Below are 16,661 nucleotides of genomic sequence, written 5' to 3'. Positions count from 1 at the left end.
TAATGATATTCTTAAAAAGACAGTAATACTATTCATGAGATCGATTAGCAAGCGATAGCAATTTACGCTGAATTTATAGGCGAACGTGATCCGCTTACACCTCGCGGATTGCTACATATCGAGGAATTAGATTAACAAATAGCGAACGAGGGACGGGAGGGGGAAGGGGAATTATTCAACGGCAGATTTAAACGTAGCGACGCCGTATTTTCCATCTCCTGTCATAACGATCGGTCGTGCGGTGGCGCTCGAATGACACGCACGTGCGCAATTTCCGATGCAGGATGACCCATGAAATACGTATCGCTCTCCGAGCAGAAAACTCTTGGAGAATGCAGAGAATGCTGATATTGAATTCAGCATGGCCGTTCTCGCCAGTGCGGTCCGAGCTCGCGCTCGCGCTCGCACTCGCGTCAGTGTACGTACCTGAATCAGCGACTCGCACACTCGCGAAATCCGCTTTTTGCGTACGTGTAGGTGTGCGCGCATCCGTATTGGTGCGAATCAACACGGTTTTTAGCGGCGTAGCCGTGTGCGTCAGTTTGGCACACGTACGTCCGCTGCAGCCACCACCGGGGTGGTTACCGCGAAGCCCGAAGGGTGGGACATAGGTTACCTTGGCAACCAGAGGGGAAACCATTCCATCCTCCTGGCGGCATATCACGCGAGAGAGGCCAAGCCTGGCAGAGCCAGAAAACTCTCGCGTCCTCTCTCTGCCCTCCTCGACCCTACGAGAGGAGCCCGTCGCTCTTAGGAAGACGGGTGAACTTGATTGCGCCCACTCCATTCGCCATAAATATGGCCCATCGGCGAAGTGCTGGCGCGAGCATTATCAATAATTTCGACGCGGTAAACTAATGCTGGAGTGTGCCAGAATTTATTTGGCGAGAGAATAAAGTCGCTGAGATGCGATGGCGATGGCTTATCCCGAGCGACGTGACGTTTGTTCGACGGGCGAATAACAAGAAGCTAAATTTCTTCGGATCGAATGCGAAATATTTCCAAGAAACAGCTGATGCGATTAACTAAGCGTCAGGTCTCTTTCTCGAAAACAAGAAACGTAACGCTTATCTAGAAGCGTTAATTAGAGTTTTATCGCGAATGATTCAGGGACAAATAAATTATAGTCAATTGCCGGTAGTCCATTGCCACCCTACACAAGGGCGGCACAATGGGACGCGCACACAGAAACGCGCCATTACGGATGGCACGAGCCTGTGTCTAATTACGGTCATATACTAAGTTTAATATCTGCTTTAGGTCTGCTTTAGCAGGCGGTTCGGGATTTGGGGAACAATCGTGGATATTGTGGAAGTTTGTCATGCCATGTCCGCCATTCCATGGGGGTACCGCTAGGCATCCCTTCGGATTTAATCAAACGTTTCGGCCCACGCCATTTTTTCGAGTAGAACTTTACCTAAAGATTTATCGCCTCTCTTCTGTATTGAAAGATAAAACGACGCGCAGCATTCATATTCCGTCTCTTGGATATTTCAGGTCTTCGATAAATAAGACACGATTATTCCAATTTTATAAATAATTTATCCGCAATCTCTTTCCGACCCCGATCTCATATCTGTCGCATTATGCACGAACATCGCAGACTTGCCCATTTTGCGTCGTCGAATGCGACGCGAATGCTTTTGGTTTCACGAACCGATTTATTAATATGCTAACTATAACGATTTATTATCCGTGTTATCATCTCTACGTAAATCAACCTGCTCTTGACTTGTGACTTATTAACAACGTCACGCATTAACGCGCCAGAACGCTTCGATTAAGCGGCGATTAGGATCGCGCTCTAAACATTCCAGAGGATGTGGCGTCACGTGGGAGCGCGTTCTAAGATTAGCGCCTAGACTATCAATCGCAGCAAAAAATTTCGAGCGAATGTAGCGCACAGCGAGACGGGACGAGACGGCGGTTCGTCGTCCGGGAAATGTCACTGGTCTTCTGCGAGCGGCAACCACACACAAGTCGGATGGATAGATTTCTGGGACGGCGACGTCGCGACGTCGCGTCCGGGGATTTGACAGCACCTGCAAATCGCGGGGACCCTCCTCGCGTTCTCGGATGCGCGTCGCGTTATACGGCCTGAAATTCTCTTTGTTCGACCGCCGGAGGGACCATGCGTGAGCCCCTCTCGTAGCGATCCATTCATAAATATCTCAAAACGGCTTAATTTCGCGGCGCTGCGGGCGAATAAAATCTCGAGCCGGTGAAAAATGTAGACAGTTCGCCAGATGAAGGGGAACGGCGGTAGAGGGGCGAGGGGGTGAGGGACAAGAGAGGAGATACGGCGTAGCCACGACCCACGGTTCGCTTGATCGCCGTCTCGGGTCACTGCAACCTCTGCCAGAACGATAGAGTTGGGCGATCGGGTAGGAGGCACGTTGGAAGGGAAGGGAATAGAGGTGGAATGCGACTCTGCGAGAGAAACGGCAAAGAGAGAGAGAGAGAGAGATGGAAGAGATATGTAAAGGAACGAAAGGAGAGATGCGGAGAGAGTGCCAAGCGAGGAAAAATGCCCACGATAACTCCGCCGTCCGTTCCGTCGCGATTTCAAGTCCGGCCGCGATTTATGCGGCTAATCCCCGCACTTTTTCTTGCCTCTGCATCTCGCCCAGGTATCCGGTTCAACTCTAATTCAAGGCCAATTATTCGGCTTCGCTATATATATATATATATATATATATATATATATATATATATATATATATATATATATATATTGTTCCATCTGACCGTTGTTGATTAAATTCTTTTTTCGCATGTCCGGTTGTTTGTTGCGATGTCATTATCGCGAGATTGCAGTTTGTTATCGGAAGGATTAGCGACATGAAAAATCCGAATCTGACGAGCGAGCAGAGCGCAATAGTGAGTCACGTGAGTAAAATGTTGCGTATGTAAAACTTGCAAACTGTGTCATAATTTCTATTTTGTAACTGATAACACCGGGATTTTTTTCTGTCACAGTTTCATGGAAAAAAAATGATATCCGACAGTGCGTCGGAATTGATATCAATGCGAAAAATGTATTACGTAAATTTTACATAAAGTCTCCGTTTGCACGTGATTATTGTAAACGGTACACGAGAGGGAAGTCCCGATTAAATCTGCTCGAATTTAATTTAAATAAAATTAAATAAAATATATCATTAAGTTAATTTTAATATTTATAAGTCGATAATTTTATAGTTTGCAAAATATATATTCCGAAAATGAATTGTTAAAATATTATTTTTTAGAATATATCAATGACCCATTTTGCTCTTGAAACAGCTATTGCCAATACATTCTCCCAAAATGCAATACGATTTAAACAATTATCCAATTTTTATCTTGAAATCAAATTAAAGAATATTATTTTCCTTATTTATTCATTATAAATTTAGTGATTATAAATTGAGTTATTCTAACATGTCACTTTTTTCAAATCCAGATAAAGATTAGAGCTTAAAGTCCGATCTCACACTGTAAAAGAAATTTTAAAATTCTTAATGCAGTTCACAAACAATTTTAAATTAAAAGATATATATATATATATATATATATATATATATATATATATATATATAATATATAAATTCTCATTTTATTTAATCCAATGTAATTTTTAGAGAAAAGTTTCTTGCGGATATCGTGAATAAAATACCGCTGTTTTAAGCTCGGAAACTTAAAAGAAATATATACAAGATCAAATTATGTGATGTTAATAAGAAAATTGATGTGATGTTAATAAGAAAATTGATTCCAATATTTCCTGTATATAAATAAGAGCCGAATGAGTCAAATTAGAGTAAGAATAAAATTATTGTTTTCGATTGCCAAGTTTAGTAAGAAGAACCAAAATTGTATAGAAGCGTGCACAAGGCAAGCGGTTGACATTTAAACGCCTCTTTAGATTTACGACGATCTGGCCCTATAGCCGCTATTACAGCACAGTAGTCTCTACAGCTATTTTCTTCCAGTCGGAATGAATGACTGTTCGGTACTTTTGAAGTGACTGCCACTTCGTGATACTCTGGAATCTTCACATGGTCTTATCAAATATTGTTTTTGCAATGGTATACAATTAATAAATCATCTACGTAATGTAGATGTGCTAATTAAAAGGATCAATTATATAAAATTATATAAAATTAGCATCTTTATAATTATATGTACATACACGTAAACACATAATTCAAAAACATTAAGCGTCATTTGTAAGAATGCATTGATTTATGTCATGTAATTAGTTGAAAAATTAGCAATATATTAGCTATCGACTCACTTTTTTTTCATTTCTGTTCATTTTTATCATGTTTATTATTGTCTATTAAATATCATTACATTCATTTATGAATAAATTGTTAAATCTATAAAAAAAAAATCTTTTATAAATATCTTTCTCTTCTTTATTCGAATATTTATTAATAATTTTATTAGATTTTTATACATTGCTAATTATTTTATTATATGTCGAGGAAAAGATATCAAATATATATATACATATGTATATTAGAAGTTATGGGACTTGTATAAAATATATTTAATATGTAATTTTTATACATTCAATTATAAGTATACCAGATTTTTTCCTACAACATTTGTCGCGATTGTGTGTGACTACGATTTGTTCCCTAACTTACATAAGAACATTTTTTTTACAGATGTCATTTACACATGCCGGCGTATCATGTTGTGGATATAAAAGAGGAACAGGCACAGACACTACGAGAACAATCTGAAGAGATCTTTGGCGATTTAGAAACTGGAGCATTTTTCTGCTCCGATCGGCTGCAATGGCCGACCTGACACTGACATTAATCACCGGAAGCGATTTATCGCTCTTCAGTTATCACATATATGGCGGTACGAGTACCACAAATAGTTGCAAGGACATATATATATATTTTTTAATAATTTTTTAATTATTTATATTTTTTAATAATTTGATTATTCATCCAAATCTAATTACATATTCGATCATAAATCGGTTAATATCAGTTAAGAGTGAAAAAAAATTAAATTTCTATCTTTAAACTTTTGTTTGCAATTAATTATCAAGGTATTTTAATGTAGAATTGTTAAACATATTTCCGAAAGAAATGAATAGCGCTAATTTTACTTAAGCTCGATAAGATACACGTCTAATAATCCGGAGGAAAAACGCGACTTCTCTCAAACAATCCGTAAATAGGCATTTATATTACACATTCATCGAAAATGACGCAAAGATGATACCGACACCTGGAAGCTGGATACACAGGTGCGCGCGCATGCGTAGCACGGTCCGTCACGACCGGCAATAGACTTAAATCCTGATTGGTTGGACAGCTAGTCGGAGACTGTGTGCGAAGCACACAGGTAAGTCCAGGGGAGCGTTTGGAGAGGTGAGAGCAGATCCGTACATATATATAAAAGTATATATACGTATGGAGGTTCCTATATACACATATATACATCGGGCGCGGCAATAAAGGATTCCGACAAGGATGGATGGTGAGAGGGGGAAGTTCGCTCCATTGTTCCCGGCGGAACCCAAAGGCCATCCATAAGGGTGCCTCCCATTATCCGGCGTGTATCTACCACACGCGCGCGCCTCGACGTGCACGCGTGCTCTCGTACATACACGGAAGATACGCGGACTCTCGTTCGCCTAAAGATCGAATGTACCCAGATGCGAGGCGGTACCTTTCGCGATGTGTAGCGTGTATCGTACCTACATGGCGATCAATTGTGCCGCCACGGCACAATAAGAGCTCTAATCTCCCACGAAATTGTAAAGTCGAGGAGGAAAATTTATAAAAAGGGTTCAGGTCTCTCCCGGAACGACCTGATAGAAGGCGTCTTGGAAAGAGAGCCGGCGCATATTTCGCGGATTTGGAAAGGATATAGATAAGCTGCCGGCGTAAAAATCCTCTCGCTAACATCCCTTTAATTTTCTAGATGTTGATTAATTTTAATTTATAAAATAACAAACATGATTTACAAGTACGAATTTCTTATTTCTCTAAAATATTCGTGCGATCCTTTTTCAAAAAGTATGAGAAGTAATTTTTTAGACATTATTTTTTTATTCGTTATATGAATACTTAAAACGATACCGAGGAATTTTTCATTAATCGCTGTGTCCCGGATTGTAAAATTACGGAAGGTACTAAATTTCGCACGACATCCACTCGTGTCACGTACGCAATACGAGCGTGCAGATAACACGCAAATATAATTGAGTGCCCGTGCGAACGAGGAGTAAACGTCACAGTAACTTTTATCAAATCGATAATTCATTCATACGCCGAAGAGCTGGCCATCTTCCGTATACACGTAATGTCGCATAGCTGACACACAAGTGCGCTTAAAACTGCTGCTAAATTTATGAAATAAAGCGTACGATGCACATTCCGAAAATTTATTGCGCAATCGACAGCGTAATTTTTATTATTAAATAAACACATCTCGCGTGCTAGTCGCATCGTACGCTCCTCCAATACACGCTTATTTAATTTTCCTTGCCAAAGAATCTTCAAGAGCAGTTGGCGGCAGCAGCAGCAGCAGCAACAGCTCTCAAAAATAAACCTGTCGGCAAAGCGCCAGGCTCGAAATACGCGTAATCTCATCCGCAGGGCGAGGGCCGATACGAAACGAGATTAAATTTTAATTTTACAATAAAGAATGAAGTATTAGAATGCCGTTGGCAAACATTCCTTTCCCTCTTAAAACTCGTAACGAAGGCTTGCTACCCTCTATATTCCGACTAACGGCCTCCACCTCCACCTCCGACAGGGCAACAGCGCGAACAGCTACCCCCATGGAACCCCTAAGACTCTAATTACGGCCTTACATCCCCCACCATTTCTCTCTCTCTCTCTCTTTCTCTTTCTCTCACGCCCTTCCGACTATTCTCATATTTTCTGACACTCCCCGTGTTACCACACTCCACTACAACCCACCCCCTACGCCATTACATGCAAATGCCACGGTTGTCTCTTTCCGCTAATAAAAGTCGTGCCCGTGCAATTTAGAACATCCGACGTTGGGCGCTATGGCTTCCGAAAGATACGAAACGAGACGCGGAATAAGTCTAGAAAGACAGCGGGAGAGACTTGGAGAGGATTATTACTCATTAGTAGAGTTGAAAGTAAAGACGCGCAGCAGATTTTATGCAACTCGAACTCGATGAATAAAATAAAATAAAAAAAATTCCCTTTTTTAATTTTTTTAAATATCATATATATTATATCTAATATTTTTCATTGAAATAAATAATAAATGTAATTGAGATTTTTTAAGAAAATTAAGAAATATGTATACTTTAAATTTATATATCAATCTCGATTATATCCTAAAATACATATAATTATTTATCTTGTTCGAATTGTATAAATTAGTATTTTAAAACACAAAATATACACCGCTGTCAATAAAATTTGATAATTTATAATAGCACTTATGGATCACTGAATCGAATATTATTAATTACGAAAAATTTTTCATCGATGTATAAGAAAAGAATCGTGCAAACCTATAGTTTATACTCATGAATGTGTAGTAAGAAATGGATCCACATAATGTTTAATCAGAACACGTTGCGGGCTTACGATATTAGCCGATATCACGTACTCTCCTTTATCCTTTTCCAACCTTCCTCATTGAGAGGGTAATTCGATCTAAACTCTTAGTAAAATGTTGGAAAATCTTTCGATCGTTTTAAACTCTAGCTTTTTGTAAATTGTCATAAGCATATATATTTTGTAAATTGCCATAAAGCACATATATTTGTCTCGTACATCGATACTTTTTTCTTTCCTTTGATTATATGAAGATAATTAAATCTTTTACATGTGCATGTGTAAGGGAAATTTAATGTTTTACGAAATCGCGTGATAATCCTGGTAATGTAAAACCGATAGAGATTGTCTGAAAGTCTCACGTATCGTAATTCTATATTCGCTGCGTTAAAATTTGATACATCTGTATATCAAGAAGAAGGTATCATGTATGACTTGCTGCTGATAACAACTCAATCAAAATACTAAACTTGTCACTGTGTGACCTTCGCTTCCATTAGGGATATATTTAACTAATAGATCATCGAGTTTATTGAGTCTGATAGCTTGTAATATTTCTATTGAGGCTAAAGACAAACGTCACATGAAGTATGACGTCTCTCCAGACGCATAGAAATATAGTGTTCTTTGCACAGAATAGAAATATAGTGTTCTTTGATTTTACGCCAAGAAAAAGTACTCCTCTGCTCACATTCCTATAAAATGCATTCGAGAGAGTGCCAGGTATATAACAGATATATCTCCGTGGTTTGTGCGTTTAGCGTATCAAAAGCTTCCGTGAGACAAGGATCTCGCACTGCATCTAATAAATTGTTTGCAGACGCCTTGAAGTGAATTATTCCACTTGCTCCGAAACGGTTAAACCTTGAAGAAATTATCGCGCCGTTAAAACGTAAACTGAAACTCAATTTTATTTATCTCACATGTGTGTTCTAATTTAATAGTTAAGTTAAAGATACTGTGCGATTTTAATCAATAATATTCAAACGTTGCATTCCATTGCATTATTTAAAAAAAAATTTGAGGAAATTTCCAAAATTGAGAACAAGGAAAACAGTGCTCTTAGCCCATCAGCGAAAAGTCACATTATGTCTGTCTATAGAGATAATCTATAATTAGGGAACCTTCGCGCTGGCCAAATATAATAATAGCTACAAGATAAAAGAACTCTGAGAGAGAAAGAGAGGGAAAAAAAGACAGACTTTCTTCTCCTCTCTCATACTTTCGTACACGCGCTTCCTCTGGGACTCTCCGGTTCAACTTGGACACATCACGCGAACAAAGGGGATTTGCGCGCACATGCGCACTCGATTCCACAGCACTGGTAACGATTCTAGCTCCTGTTATAAGCTAGCACACCCTCTAGTTCTCTCTGTCTCTCTCTCTCTCTTCTCTCGTCCTGGCTAACATCCACTGACTCGACACAAGGTGCTGGAGTAGCTTCTACACACACAGTGATAAAACATTGCGCGAATGTGTGAACGTGTGCAACGTCAAACGGAGGCAAAATGTGCGATATTTGAAAATCATAACGAAATATATATATCATCTGCACACACACACACACACACATACACAAGCAAAAAAAATCTATATATGCGTGCACGAATATATACATTTGATGAGATATCTGTCATATATACATATACTTCAATTTTATTTACCGTACGTGTGTTCTAATTTAATGATTGCGATTCGATAATTAAGCCAGAGATATTACGCGATCGATACTCGCAGGCTGCATTCCGAATCCTTTCGAAAAAATTGTATAGAACGTGAAACTTTGGCTTTCAATTTCTCGATAAAAAATCGCGAAATATGTTCTTATATGTCTATAAAGATAAACGTAGAGACACGGGAAAGTATATTTACGTATTAATGTTTATAAAATAATCAGACAGTGAAGTACTTATGCAAGCATGTTGCTAGGCGAGATTGGAGAAAGCGAGAAAAGGAGGATAGTATGTATCTAAAACGCGCGGGACGACACACAAAAGCTGGAAATAGTGCTCTTAGTTTTTATCGGAGGGGGATAACAGTCGTGGTAAACGGTATCAGAGCGCCGCGTGAAACAGTATGCTGATGTACTCCATGCGTATCTAAACCGAATCGTTCTACGATATACACAACTATTCCGTCTATCGTGGAGCTTCCGGAAGCTGTTACCATTACCATCAGGGTATCCTAAGAGACTACGATATATTAAAAATTACTCCGTTTTATCAAGAACATCTCCATTTTTCTATGAGGGCTTAATTAAAAACACACAGGGAATAAAAATTTGTGCCCCGGAGAGAAAATGAAATGTATGAAAGGGCACACGTGGTTCACCAAGTGCGGTTGATTTACGTTAAAGTGGATGACTTTGGAAGAAGTACGTACACGCTTATCAGTATCTCTCCTAGGCTTCTATTGCCAGCCTTCATAGATAGGGTAATGCGAAATTACGAGTAATTACGACACGGGTAAAAAGTATTTTATTACAACAAGTCAGAAACTTAATTCACGAGCGGATAGTTAAAAGATTAGTAGTAGATTATATCGAGGCCGCCCAGGGCAAACGGATCATCTTACGAACGATTGAACTCCAACGCCTCGAAGCGGTAACTCTACCTCCTCTTGTCGGATGAAACATCGTCTCCCCTCGAGAAGTCCCCAACCGTCGTACATTGTACAAATAATACGTTCGACAATCAAGCATCCCATACTACATACGTTTCGCCGCACGTTAAAATGCAAATGTATTTCCGGACATCGATTTCCAACAAATTACACGGCATTGTTGCCTGCAACACACCCAGGCAGGAGGCGTACGCCATCCGGCATTGGCTATCCCGAGACATAGGACAGGGAAACCCCTTTGGGGATGCCGCGTCGCCCTACCTACGAACCCTTAGGTACCGTGTCGCGATTCGCTCTCGTTTTCCTTTCCTCTCACTTCCTACGCTACGTCAACGAACCCGTCGAGCCTTCTCTTTCCCTAAAGATCCCACATCCGAAGATCTATATCGCGCGCCATCAAACCTGTCCGAATTGCTCGTCGTCGTGTAATGCAAGCGGCCACATTTGTTACGATAGTGCCTCGTCGGGGCTTTCATTCTTCACTACTAGTGTTGGTATATGAAGGGATCCCTCCTGACGGAACTCTCAGTGTGCATGTGTAGCTACTACGTCATGGAGCATGTGATCGACTTTACCTCATAAGTCTAAGCAGTACATTTGGGGGGTCCAATTATTAATATTTTTGCTACCTATGTTAATAAAAATAATAATCATATAAAATTTATTAATTATTTTTTTAATCATTAAAAAATTTATTAATTATATAGACTAAATAAATAAATTTTTTAATTAAATCTCGTTACTACTCGTAAATTGTATTTTTAGTTAAAATCTTTTTATTATACCTCCTCCATTATTTAATATCTCTCATTTCTTTTTCACACAACGACATCCTTTATTCCAGTGAAACATATAAACATGACTGAGACGGCGTCTGCTAGCATTGACGATTACACATGCGTGAGATTTGTCCCTCCATATACCGCTCCAAGATTGCTCCACTACCTTGGTCGAGAAGACGTCGAAGAGCACGCACGCGGCGAAGGAGGTGCACGGCTACAGCTTACGTCGCACCCGGAGAGCACGTTTTCTTGCCTGGACAACGTCGTTCCGTGTGTCAACGCTATACATTTCCGTAACTACGCGGACGATATTCCCTCCGGCGTTGAGTACGAGCTCTCCCTCTCTCCCTCTCCCCCCCTCTCTCTCTCCTCTCTATCTCTATAACGTGAAAATATGAAATACCTTAAGAACCTGCCGGCTCCTTTATATCCGGAGCCGCTTCTCCGTTCACATAATGGTATACTCCGAGGATGATCATGCGAGCAATGGCATCGGAGTAACGCAGTCTTAATCCTCGTAGTGTCGCGAATATATTTGGTAGCAACGAAATTTTTCGTATAAAAAATCCTGAAATACGAAAAACTTCCACTCATGAGTGATAAAAATTTTGTTATGTATATAAAGATACAAGATATTAATTGTTAGAGACGCGGTGTAAATTTTATATTATAAACATATACATATATATGATAAAAATATTAATTATTAGAATATAAATTATTAGAAATGATATAAAGCATATTGTATACAATATCGATATTTGGAAAAATTCATAATTATTAAATTCTGGACTTGTGCGTTTTAGAGAAAGAATTTCTCTTTCTTCCGATGTCATAAAATACTGATAAAAAGGTATCGGTAATACATAGTATATGTTTAAAAATATTTATCTCAACACGTTGCAGACATCGCTTCAAAAACAAACGATTAATCCGAAATATTCGCGGAAGCATCCGTAGGCTGATGATTTCATGCCATGTTTTCCTTGTTTTATATTTATACATTATTGCATTTGTTGATTTCTTCTTCCACGCACATTTTATTAGTTCCGCCACCAATTATTATACTTTCTTAATTTATTGGAATATTATTTGCTTCAATAAATTATTACTTGACACATGCATAGACGATATATATATAAATAATAAATGTATATGTATAAAAATGTGTTTCGATCAAAATGTACTAATTATCCAAATTCACATAAGTATACTTGTAGGTTAATTTAAAAAGCCGATACATTGCGCAACGATAAGTGCATTGCGAGCGTTGTTTGTTTGAAATAATTTAATGAGATTACAACGGCAGTCCTGCAGATAATGATATCGTTGTTTAGAGTTCCATTTGACGCCATGGCACTCTATTAAAGCGATAGTTCAGTCTTTGATCAATGACTCAGAAAATCTGCTGTTCTCTAAAGTTTATTGACGATAGACTTTACTAAATACTAATATTTTAAAGTTACGATTTAAAATATAAAAAATATATTTCTTTTTATAATTTATATCAGTATAATTATATCACTTCTTTCAACTTTAAATTTTACATATTTTTTTCTCTCTATTCACTTTTTCTATAAAATTTTAAATCATGAATTGTGGTCAATGATTAAAAAATATATGCCTAAAAGCGATACACAAATATGTTCCCGAAATGTCTTCTCATATGTATTTTTAAGCAGAAGCTCGAAATGAAAGATCTTAATTCAACATCTCAATTTCTCACTTATTTAATTATCATCGATTTATGATTAAGTATTAATTGCTTGTCAAGCAATAAGACATCTTGATATAACGACTCAAGATATATTCATTAATTCGAATATATTTGCAGTTATTAATTTATTAAATCATTTTTTTGGTAAAATTGATTTATAATAAACGATGCAAAAATTTATTGTTAGATATGAATGATAACATATTGTCAGGCTTCGATAAAAAAAGTAATACCAATATGATAAATAATATTAATTTTTATAGCATTATCAAATATAAAGAATTGATGATCTATATTTGATGAACTATATATTTTTATAATTTAGTTAGTGGGTATCATTACACATCAAGATTTGGACACATTAATATAATAGCATTTATGCGATTTTCACATTCTTCTATCGCATTCGTTTTTGTGGTACAGAAAATATAAAAACGATTTCAAATCGAACAAAGAATTTACGAAATCTTTGATCGATTTGATAAATTGAATAGGCCAATAAATGACTGAATAGATTTAGAATTTAGCTAGCTTAATATCGGTTGATTTTCAAGTATAATCCGTTTTCGCTTAAGATATAAATTATATAAAGTAGTTTCGCTTAGGATATAAATTATATAAAATCTGCTACCGAGAGTGCACGTGTACCACTGCAAAGAACAAGACATACGTATGTAACATTCTTTATAATTCACATGTACATTTTATTAAAATTTAAAATATAAGAGACTTTAGATAATATTATAAGCGTTTATCTTTCAATACTGCTTTCTGCTATTTAATCTTTAATTCATATTAAAAATAAATCTTAATTTCTTAAAATCTAAGGACTTGATTATCACACAAATGTAAAATTTCTATACGTTTAATGGAATAGTGATGCAAATTATTGACTACCTTACAAATAAATAGATTAAACTTGATGTAATCGCTATAATTATGATTCATAAAAATTATTATGTGAATAAATTGCACATTTGATTGTCTCGATTAATTTTAAAATTTTAAATTATATTATAATTTTATATTCACTTCATAATAGTTTCTTAACATTAAGTGTAAATTTCTACGAATGATCTCAAAACTGCATCTGACAATTATTTAAAAGAGAAAAAAGAATATTGAGAGATAAAAACTTTAAAAGACATTCTTAATATATATATAGCTTGATATTCGGAAGTTAAAGGATTGCAAAGTGTATTTACTCAATGCGAGATTATTTATTTACTCATTTCGAAATTAAATTAATTTTAACATAAAGGAAGGAAACAAATGTAAAGGAAGGAATGCGCTGATACCCATGACGTCCTTTGTCGAAAATGTCATGCGGTTGATTTTTGTATTAGGATACGATCAAAGCCTTTACTTTCACTTGGCTCAGCACGAAACCACGTTGTGATTTATACATTTGTGAACAATATCTTAAATTGTACTTTTCCAGTGTTTTCTTGTTCTTTTTCTTTTGAATTAAAATTTTTTGAAAAAAATACGCAACGCGTGACAAAGAGTGAAAGTTTCAACAATGAAAAGATTTTTTGAGAAAGAGTTAATCCGAAGAAAAAGATTTCCGAAGAAAAAGAAGTTTTATTAGACAACTATCATATCATTTTTTTAAAAAAAGCAAGGAAAAATATTTATGATGAATCATAAAATATATTTTTTTACGGAATATATGTATTGGACAAGGAAATAAATTTAAAATTTAAATTCTTTTGAAATTTAATAATAAATATAACGCTCAGAGAAAAAAAAGATATTAAAATATATTAAAAATTTAAATGATTAGTGAGAATATTAATCCTTATTCCGTATAAGGGAGTCATTTTTAATCCCACCAATGTTTTCATAGCGATGCACTTTGAGCATTTCGCTTTATGTATTTGTGAAAAAATATATTAAAGCAAATTATTTTGCAAATTTATTACACTAGCCTTTATTTAGAAGGCTCAAAGTAGGCATAGGAATTTTTTCAGACTTTCTCTTTGAAAAAACGCGTCGGCCAAAAATAACTCCTCTGTACGCTTTGAAAGTGCCAAAAATAATTATAGTGTAAAGGTATAATAAAAGGTATAATAATAAAGGTATAAAAAATAATTATAGTGATGTAAATGCATAAAATTATACACTACACGTTCCGAAATACTCTATACATTAAAAAAAGTATGAAAAATATTTCAGAAAGATACGTGCAGATAGTTTTCTCTCTCATAAATATCGTCTTCCTATTGCGTAATAATTCTCTAATTAACTTTACATTAATAAATAATTATAATTTTCTTTTCGATAAAAAAACGCGAAGAGCCAAACGCGAAAGTGCGAGCCTTACACATTCCTCAGATTATTATTACATTAATCAGGTCGTCGGGAGTCCCGATTCCAAGTGTCCTTTACCTTACGCGGTAAGATATCGTTTCAGGGTGGCCGTCGCGTAAACGTTATACACACTGATATTTGGAATCGACCGGTCGGGCCTGAGGATTTGACTGGTGCGATGGCTTCGGCACGCGACATAACGGAATACGCGCCGCCGTATGACCATAAAATAAACGTTCGGGGTGGCGGGCGCGGGCCAAACCTGTGGCGGCGTATAAACACTTATATAACGGCAATTAAACTGCTTTTAAGGCCCATAAAACTGCAGTTTCAATAATCTCTGTGACAACACGATTCCGACCTGTCTACGGGAGCGTGGCTTACCTCGGAGGAACGTCACGCGCTCGCTGCACTGATAAAAAGAATTTCGATCGTCGCCCTCCGCCCCTCTCTCGACACGGCACGTATTTCTCTCGATCGATTTCGCGTTCCCCGAAAGTTCCTTTTACGAGCCGCTTCACGATCAACCCTCCGATTTCTCGCGCGCACCGCGTGTTTGTTACACGCGTCGATGTGTTTTGTGCCGACATCGGGGAGCGTATATTAATGGCTAACCGAGAAGGCGATGGGAAAACAAAAAAGATGGGAAGAGATGTCGTGAGCCGATGGCATAAAGCAGAATTCCGGATGAAATTTTCCGGATAAAATTTCGATGGGAACTATTCTTTCTCTCCTAGCCAATGTCGGATACCTGCTGGATGCTGATGCGATCCAGGCGAGGGAGGATAGCGTTCACGTGCGAGAGAGAGAGAGAGAGAGAGAGAGAGAGAGAGAGAGAGAAACAAGGAGAGCCGACGAAATCGGAGGCGGGAGAATACGAAGATAGGGTCCAGGTAGGGGAGGCAGGGACGATGAAATGGGATAATACCGACGCTGCAGGACGCGGCAGCCATCATCGAATGCTAATGAGGGGTTGGCGGCTTTTGGGGCAGTGGACTCTACCCGCCGTTGTCGGCGCGCGGGATCGGTCTGATTATAAATTATACATTATCTCCTGCTAGTCCCCGTGTACACACCGTAATCCAGTTAGACATTCACGTGCCTGCGAAACTCAATGTCAGAATATGTTTCCATGCTCGCGAGAGACAGATTAGAAATTCGTCCGTGCCAGCAATTTCGCTTGGTCGGAGTTTAGAAATTTCGTTAATCGCCGAAATGTTCATTTCAGTCGCGCAAATATTTACAAAAGAATCTGTTGAATTTCGAATCGCTGATACAAATATAAAGCCGTTTTATCTTGCCGATTATTGGTATGAATAAAGTGATGAGATCGTCTTGATCGCACCTGGTACGCATTCTCTAAAATATATACCGCGTTCTCAATCTCTTTATACATCGTTAAAACAATTTGCATATAAGCATATATAATATTTAATATTTAATAATATAATAATTAATAATCTAATAATAAAATGTAAAAAAACCAACAAGAATTTTGATTTCTTGTTTAAAAATACAAATAAAAAAAATAAAATTAATATTTTATTGATTTTTAATTGGCGAAAAAATAATTTTGAATATAAAAATTATATACATCTATTTAACATATATTTATACGCTTATTGAAATAGAATTTATTGTAATAATTAGATGCAATTAACACATTAT

The 16,661-nt window shown here is 37.2% G+C and overlaps 1 protein-coding gene and 3 long non-coding RNA genes across 8 annotated transcripts in view; 1 reads left to right on the top strand and 3 right to left on the bottom strand.

Moving 5' to 3' along the window:
- Positions 1–12,424, top strand: part of LOC145960188 (uncharacterized) — a 35,584-nt gene extending 23,160 nt beyond the window's left edge. The window contains exons 8-9 of the long non-coding RNA XR_014435282.1: positions 4,659–4,860; positions 11,026–12,424. This is a non-coding gene — a long non-coding RNA (uncharacterized LOC145960188). The remainder of the gene's footprint in view (positions 1–4,658; positions 4,861–11,025) is intronic.
- The window catches only part of LOC145960185 (uncharacterized), a 269,249-nt gene that overhangs the window by 100,058 nt on the left and 152,530 nt on the right, over positions 1–16,661 (bottom strand). The window lies entirely within an intron of this gene.
- Positions 1–16,661, bottom strand: part of LOC145960181 (homeobox protein abdominal-A homolog) — a 37,376-nt gene that overhangs the window by 11,388 nt on the left and 9,327 nt on the right. The gene's annotated exons all lie outside the window — the stretch shown is intronic.
- Positions 7,303–12,169, bottom strand: LOC145960191 (uncharacterized). 3 transcript variants are annotated; one of them, XR_014435290.1, is made up of 4 exons: positions 11,757–12,169; positions 11,367–11,531; positions 10,967–11,216; positions 7,303–10,810 (listed from the first exon to the last, which is right to left on the bottom strand). It is a non-coding gene; the product is annotated as an uncharacterized LOC145960191 (long non-coding RNA). The 3 variants fall into 3 exon arrangements; XR_014435291.1 differs by having other exon boundaries at positions 12,001–12,169; XR_014435292.1 differs by having other exon boundaries at positions 11,714–11,761.

The sequence above is a fragment of the Camponotus vicinus genome, unplaced genomic scaffold (assembly GCF_025532165.1).
Source record: "Camponotus vicinus isolate PSW18456_S1 unplaced genomic scaffold, iyCamVici1.0 SCAF_10, whole genome shotgun sequence".
In the NCBI taxonomy this organism is placed as follows: Eukaryota; Metazoa; Arthropoda; class Insecta; order Hymenoptera; family Formicidae; genus Camponotus; species Camponotus vicinus.
Note: the sequence above shows the minus strand (reverse complement) of the source record. Positions and strands in the feature narration are given on the sequence as shown.